Here is an 8,045-nt window from a genome sequence, read left to right on the forward strand (position 1 = left end):
AGCGTCGGCGGTGGCGGGCGGGTGGCGGTGCTGGTACCCCCGCGGTGGCTATAGGCCGGAGCAGCGCTAGCTGCGAGGGCCGCTTGAGGCTCCGCGGAGCTTTAATATAATTTTGCAGCTGAATCAAGTCACTATGTTATCTTCAGTTGTTATAAAAATGCTCTCTATATATTAAAATATCACTTAAAGGAAATTTTACTTTGTAATTTAACACCTTGAAGTTGGGACTCTGTCTCTTTCTGAAAGTCCACCTTCAGGAAGTCGTCACAGCAAATCTTCTCTATTTACCCTTTAACCCTTTCTAACAGTATTGAGCTGAGAAATAGCTCCTATAATGAGCTCAGCTGATGGGCTGTTCTATCAGGTGTTTGCTAATTTCTGCTGGCTAGTCTGAAGGAGCTATATATATATATATATATATATATATACATATATGGTTTAAGTAATGGTATTTAAACTTGAGTGTTTTGAAATAAACTAAGCTAATTTTTTACAGTCTAGATTTAACATATGCAGAGATTCACAAGTGTTTTTTCTTATCCTTCAACCTCATGACACACACACACACACACACACATGCAGTGTTATGCTCCCAAATGCCAGACAGAGATCAATAACCCCCGTCTTCCTCTCCATTCTGACCTGAGCGGCTGGGATGTAGGAAGACTGAACTAATGAGCACTACATGCGAGATTGTCCCCCTTGCCCACCATTGATTTGATCCCATCAAAACCTCATTGTGAGAAAGCCTTGTTAGCAACAAATGATTTCAACTGGTTTCACTCAATTAGGCCGCGAATAAGCCTTCCCGAGACCGACGCCCCGGCTTGTTAGGGTGACAGCGATGACGGGGGAAATGCCGAATAAGAGATATTGATGAAAAACATGTTGATTAGCAACTCAATAGCACAGCAGTAACTGGTAAATGTCTCGCCGAGGTCGTCTGGGCTGGCGTGTCGAGAGGGAAATGTCACAATCAAGCTGCTTTTTAGTCACAGATTAGAAAATCCCCGGAAAGTCGATGCTTATTGCTTATTTTCAGCAGAACGCTTTCGTAAATAAACCGAGTGTCAAAGTGGGCATCCAAATGTGTCACAGTGTTATACGTTTCAGATTTGGACAGCATGTCCATGTGAACATGGCCTTACAACAAAAATAATAAAAAGCTTTTACACTCACTTAACAGCCAGCTAGTGCCACAGCCTTCTCTCCTCCTCTGGGAGATCTGTCAACAACTATTAGTCCAGAAAGGGAAAGCTTGTGAATTTAATCTGCTGGTGTGTCCCTATGTCCTCATCTCTCAGAGTACGAAGGCAAGGGTATAGATAGAAAATGTGAGGAGTTACATCCAGAACCACAGATTTAAAACCCCTGAAAGCCGATAAAAGGTTCGGCACAGGAAGCGTGTCAGGAGCAACCTCTGCCGAAATGTCTTTTTGTTGTGTTCCCCTTAGTCATCCGCAAGCTGCATAGCAAAAGAAGATGTGGCTTCGACACATCTTTAATTGTATTTTAATATTTTCGGCGCCACACTGACACGTGGTTTTCAGGATTTGTTTCACCGACACAAATCTGAGAAGTTGGGGAACAAATATCGTGACAACCAAAGTACACACCATGCAGGTTATTGACGTCTGAGGTGACAGGCGGGCAAAGAGAGCGTCAAACTGTGAAGAGCTGTGAAGCTGTCTGGATCTTGTTGAAAATGGTTCAGATCAAAGCAGACTTTGGTCTGAACCTGATAGACAATCATGGCAACTCTGGAGGAGTTGCAGAGATTCACAAAGAAAGTTGGGCAATCTATTGAAATGTGGTCGATGAGGCACGCATTCCTCAAATCTAATCGTCATAGAAGAGTGGAAAGACTCTAGAAAGCGTATTTGTGCTGTAGTTCATGTTATGGACTTATTTACATTAAGCTCACTTAATTCTGTTGGTTTTGTGGTGAGAATGTACCTTTTTGTGTTGAGTTAAAAATTTTTAACTTATGGAAATTTTTACTTTGACTTTACTTGAAACGATTTAGTTCAATGCCGTGTCCGTGTCCGACGTCTGACAATGTTGACAGAAAACTACAAGAATACTAATTTAAAAATACAAACCTATAGTGGACACAACATTAGCTTGCATACTAGACCTCGATGTGTGGCGGAAAGCTGCACAGCACATCTGCTTCAACACAAGATTCAAACGATGAAACATGGTAGAGGGAGACTCATCAGCAGGAACAGCAAAGTTAATTATAATTGATGGGAAAATGGACTCGCCTCAGTTCTGGGAACTGAGCCGAGTCCATTTTCAGGCAGTATAGGCCTGGCTCAGAGGTTCCCCTTCAAGCAGGAAAACAATCTCAAATACACACCAAGATTAATAAATTCCCAAAATGTCCTTCGTATCCCTAACCACATATGTGACACTGAGCATTTTGTAGCAATTTGTGTCAAAGTCCATCACTAGGGAAATACTGAGAAGTTTCTTACGCACAAAACAGCTGACTGGATCTTGTCGAAAATGGTTCAGATCAAAGCGGACTTTGGTCTGAACCTGATAGACAATCTAAGGCAAGTCTTAAAATCTGTCGTTTACAGACGTTGTCGACTCTGATTTAGCTTCAAAAGGGTAGGCATCACATTCTTGATGTAGCTACAGCAAACTGTGGTTCCTCAAAGCATTTAAGAAGGGAATCTGGATACAAAAGCATGTCAAACCTTTCATATTTTGCTTTTCAAAAAACGTAGATGTTGCACAGGGGAAAATATGATTGTTTTCTCTTTTTTTCTTGCTTGTTGTGCTTTGCTGGCGCTTTCCCTGTTTCTTTCTTTTAGCTGGATCTGGCTGGAAGGGGTCGTGACACGCCGAGGAGCGAACAGTGCTGGAGCATTGAGGAAGTCAGCTGGGGGTCAGCAAGTGGACGCAGTGTGGACGGACCACATGCACTTGGAGCGGCGCAAGTGAAACCTAGCTGAGGGTCTGGAATTGGTGACTTTCTTTTAGAAAGAAAAGGACTGTTTTTTATTTTTTTTATTGTCACTATTACAAATGACTTCTTGTTGTAATATATTTTAAATTTGATTGTTCCGTTGGTTGGGCTTTTTGAGTTGTTTGCTCCCCCTTGTATAAGAACAAACCGTGGGGCCATATTGGTCACATGGACATCGTTTTAAAATCTCCCAAAAATACTGAGGGGTTTGTGGTTGTGTATTTATGAAATATGACGAATATTAAATGCATATAAGTAGTCTTGCGAGGCACTACACATCATTGACGTGTATTTCACAAGCAAATCTCCATCCAAAGTTCTTGGGCCAAAAAGACATTTGCAGATAACATTTGAGCCGTGTAAAACATGCATCCATGTGGCGTCATTTCACACCTTTAAAGCACGGTGTGAAAAAACAAGGTAGACTGACTGCATTTTAGCAAAGCCTAAGGTATTTTAAAAACAAAATCTACCTATCATACATAGCCTGATAGGTTGAATCTGGTCAGGAATTTGAAATTTTTGTTTTGGCAAACACTGTCTGACCTCTCTTGTTACAAAGAAAGCAGAACACATTGTGAAACCAGTGTCAGTACAACGCACAGTGTTTCAAACAGAACACAAGACAAGATTACAAACCCGTCATCTCCAGACCGAGAGTACGGCTATGTTTGTCCCCACATGAGGCGATAAAACCAGCCAGCGCGTAACTGTTAATTTCCTCTTTGCTTCAAATGGCTCTATAGCCTTTCCCCTCCTTTGCAGACAGCGCCAGCTACTCCACAGGTGAAATCAGGAGAAAGTACGGAGAGGATCAAAAGAGAGAGGTAGACAGCCAGCGGCAAAAAAGCAATTGAGGACTTGACTTCCATGAAACCCTCAAAGAAGTTAATCGAGTCTGCTGTCGAAGCTTGGCAATATGCTGCTGCAGAGAAGATGCTAGCTGAGTCTTATTTTATAACTTTGAGCCCAGGGACTCTGAGCCACAGACAGAATGAATGCAGGTACACTTCTCTATACTATCAGCTCTTCTAAGTCCTCCACATGTCAGCCTGGCAGCCAAAAGTGTCGTCTACGTTAAATATGCTCGGCACACTGATTTGCCCCTATTACACTTAAAGACATACATAAATACAAAGAGCAACTTTCAAATAATAATTTCATTTAATAAGGGGAAAAAGGGATCCGAACCAACCTTTCAACCAAAATCCTCAAGAGGGCATTTACATGTCAACATATCTTCACAGTGACCTAAAAGACCCAGTGACTGATATCGCGATCACTTGATGGGAGAATTGGTGCCACCAGGGATGGAGCAGCCAGTTAACAGCTCTAGACAGCAATTATTCTTCAGTCAGGTTGATTAGCTTTTGTTTTATTTCAGTAATAAACGGAACGCTCATTTGAAAACTCCATGTTACATTTACTCAGGGTTATTATTTTCTAAAGACTTCTGAAAAAGAGCAAATACCTTTTTCACCGCACTGTATTTAACCAGCGCTGTTAAAACTCCAGTCTACTCATGTAGTTTTCCATATCTTTACACTATTCTACTTTTTTTTTTTCCTGCGTCTATATCCTGACCAACGGTTCACGACCCACAATCTTTTACACTCCTCCCTCTAAGCTGGCTTTTAGTGCAACCCAGGAATTTGTGCTAATTCTCATGCTGTCCTCACTGCAGAAACATTTAGTCGATGCCTCACCTCAAATGCAAGCCTCTGTTGCTAAATGCCATATTCTCCGGATCGGGCCATATGAGGTTATCTGCGCCGGCATAATGGGTCAAAACATGTTCCCGTCCTCTTTCACGAGTCTTTTAATCCAAATTCGTAATACATGCAGCCTTTTCAACGGAGGAAAGCATGAACTCTCATGATAGCAGAGCGAGTGAAGGCCCAGTGCAGAATTATAATCAGCTCTTTCTACCAGAAAAGTCATCCGGCTCCGTGGTGTACCCGCGATCCTGGGCAACTTTTAATTAGTGTTTGTCCTTCAAGCCTGTGTTCCTCACAGCTATCAAGGCTCTTAAGCCCTTTGCAAATTAATTATAAAAGACTAGGCAATCAGAGTAATTCAATTTGGCCCTGGGCATAAGGCCTGGTCTTTGACCCATCTATGTTGTGGATAAAATACATTGTGAGGTGAGCCAAGGCCAAAACTTGTATCTGTAGAAAAATGGTTCCAAATCAAAGAAATACTGTCGTAGGCACCATTTGCTCCTGTAAATATTTCTTATTCCCCTGCTTATTAGATCTCATTATATATTAAAAAAAACAATAAAAGTTCAACTGATGAGTACGGAAAGTCACATACCCACAGGCCAATGATTCCTTCAGTAGCACAAGGAAGAGCATCTTAGTTTTGATTAAATGCAAATATCCTGTCCTGCTGTTTTCTCTGTGTTGCATGTTTAGGTTGGCCTTCTTGTGTGCAGGGCCTGAGGGGGCTTTCCACCCCCCTGACATGATATCTGACCTTATCCACAAGTAATGAGGTGTGTGCAGGCAAGAAAGCACAGAAGTGAAAATGTTGTCTTTTTGTGTTTCAATTAGATAACAACGGAGCCGGATCTTGGAGCAGGACAAACAGGCGGGGTGCCAACCGCTGGACGGGGTGCGACTGAACGGACCCAAAAATGAACAAAACGACAAAAATATCAGCATTACTCAACTCTGTGTAAGGAGTCATGTGTTCATGCTTTGCAAAAATACAGTACAAACAAGTATTTTTGTTCTTTTTTGATCTGTGCCATAACTCTAGCCTATCAACCAATGTGCAATGGCACTGCGCGCGCCCCACACTTTGGGAACCACTGGGTTAGCTTAATTAAAATAAAGCAAGGTTGCCTAATAATGCTACAGACAACAAGCCGGTGCTCACCATGGAGAAACGATGACTATAAACTTCTGCACACACCCGTCATGCTCAGCAGCCAGAGAGTAGAGAGAGTGGAAAGGATTAAATTCCTGGTGGGGCAGATCTTCACTGACCTCTACTGACTGAAGAACCACCGGGATTATGGAACAAGCCCCGGCAGAGACGGCACTTTCTCAGAAAAACTTCACACCAGCCTCCTGATAATACTTTTTCAGAGCTGGGGTTCTGCCAGCGTGTGGATGAACTCCATCTTACTGTCGAGCTGCAATATGGCCGACCAAACACCAAAGGCAGGACCAAAGGGCGCTACGGAGCTCGTGCTGCTGAAATGCTAGCATACACTTTTACATCATTGCAGTTATTTTATGTTTTATCCGTTATGTGTTTTTTGTCACCACGGAAACGCTTAATTGGTTTCACTTGCCCTCCCCGTTTTTCCTCAATTGGCTATTGTTTGAGAATTTAACTCTCGCAAGGTTAGTGTGGAATTTAAAGCTGAGAAAAAAGTTGAATATCTCACAGCAGCTCATCCAGCAGGAAGAGAAGAAGCAAACAGTGCAAACAAACACCTCAAGAGTCTCTCGTCTCTTGAGAACTGAATGCAGGAGTAGAGGCATCATTTCAGCAAGGAACCCAGAACCACGTTTTCTACGAGAGACATCAAAATTAGTGTGGAGAAAACACAATCAACAAATTAATAATTGCAAGTCAAAAACATTAATAAAGCTCTAAATAACACAAGTCATGGCACCGTGACACAAATAACCACTGAAAATTGGAACAAAGAAGCAAGAAAGGACAAGGTTAAGTAGATTGTTTAGTAGGGAAGTGTTTGTCTTGAGTCCCTATTTTAGGAAGTCCCACAGGATTTGGACGGAGCTCACAGTAGTGGCTCCAGCAGAAAGGTAAGAGTTAAAGTAGGCCAATTACACTGTGGGGATCGGCTGGGCTGAGATCAAGTCTTTAGAAAGGAGGCCAGGATGCCAAACGATGAGCAGCTATTCTCCTCCGCTCAGTAAGCAAAGCCTGTCTGGCCCAGGCGTAACATGAGGCCCGAAGACCTGCAGGTCTCACAGCCCCACAGAGCCCCGTTCCAGATATGTCACTTAATCATGTGCAGAGCCTGGAAGGTCCCTCAAGCAGAAGGGCTGGCGTCCGTCTTCACTGTGGACAAATGTGTAAAAAGAACTTCAACTCTTGAGTAACTGATCAAAACTAGTGGGTTTTTTTCCCCCAGTATTTTCTTTGGAAGCTGTTAAATCTCATCAATATTCAAACGACTTGAATTTAAGTAGAACTGACAGATCAGAGAAATAAGTTACACATCTTGTTAAATACAACAAACAATAATAAAGTTTTAGTCTATACCTCTTGGCGCACTTCCAACATTTTAGCAAATATGCATCACAGTTTAAGTCCATTTCAAATTTTTTTCTTTTTCTTTCTCCAGTTCTTTTTTTTTTAGTCAACAACAATAAATCCTAGTATAATAGAATACAGGAGAAAAGCAGAAGAATATCATTAAACTAATTAAAAAATATAAAAAAAAATACAACATACTATAATACATGTGACAAGTCAACAGCTGCGAAAACAGATGATCATGCAAAATGGTTTTTACTGAGTTTATAAAGGTTGATACTGAAGCTAGCACGCTGCTTCGGGGGCAGCAAAATGAAATGAGAATTGGTCTAACGATGCACGAACTCTTCTGACCGTCATTGTGATGAATATATTAGAATGAAAAGCATGGATGGGTTCTGCCAATCATAGCTTTATAGATTCATTTATACCAATTTATCCATCTGTGTGAATGAAGAAATGGCCAGTTTGCAAGCGAGTTCGGTGGGTATTAAACTAAGCACCAGTAACAAAGCGGATTGCAGAGCGATAGATGAACAGTTCTGTCCTTTTTGTGCTGGAGCCTCGATGCCAAATGACTCGAGCTTCGTTTTCAGAATGAAATGTTTTCATTAAATCTTGTTGGCATCAGAGGTGGAGCATTGTGAACTGGAACATTCAGAAGCAACAACATAATGTTATGTTGTGTTGGGCTCTCTTCTGTAGAGGATAGGATATATTCCTTTCACCTTGTCCAATCAGCTAACTGTGTTGCAAACAGCGCTGGTCCTTAAGTACGACACATTTTTCTGTTTTTACCTGAAACCATGTTGATGTAATGGAA

This window comes from Poecilia formosa, unplaced genomic scaffold (assembly GCF_000485575.1).
Source record: "Poecilia formosa unplaced genomic scaffold, Poecilia_formosa-5.1.2 Scaffold82, whole genome shotgun sequence".
Taxonomy (NCBI): domain Eukaryota; kingdom Metazoa; phylum Chordata; class Actinopteri; order Cyprinodontiformes; family Poeciliidae; genus Poecilia; species Poecilia formosa.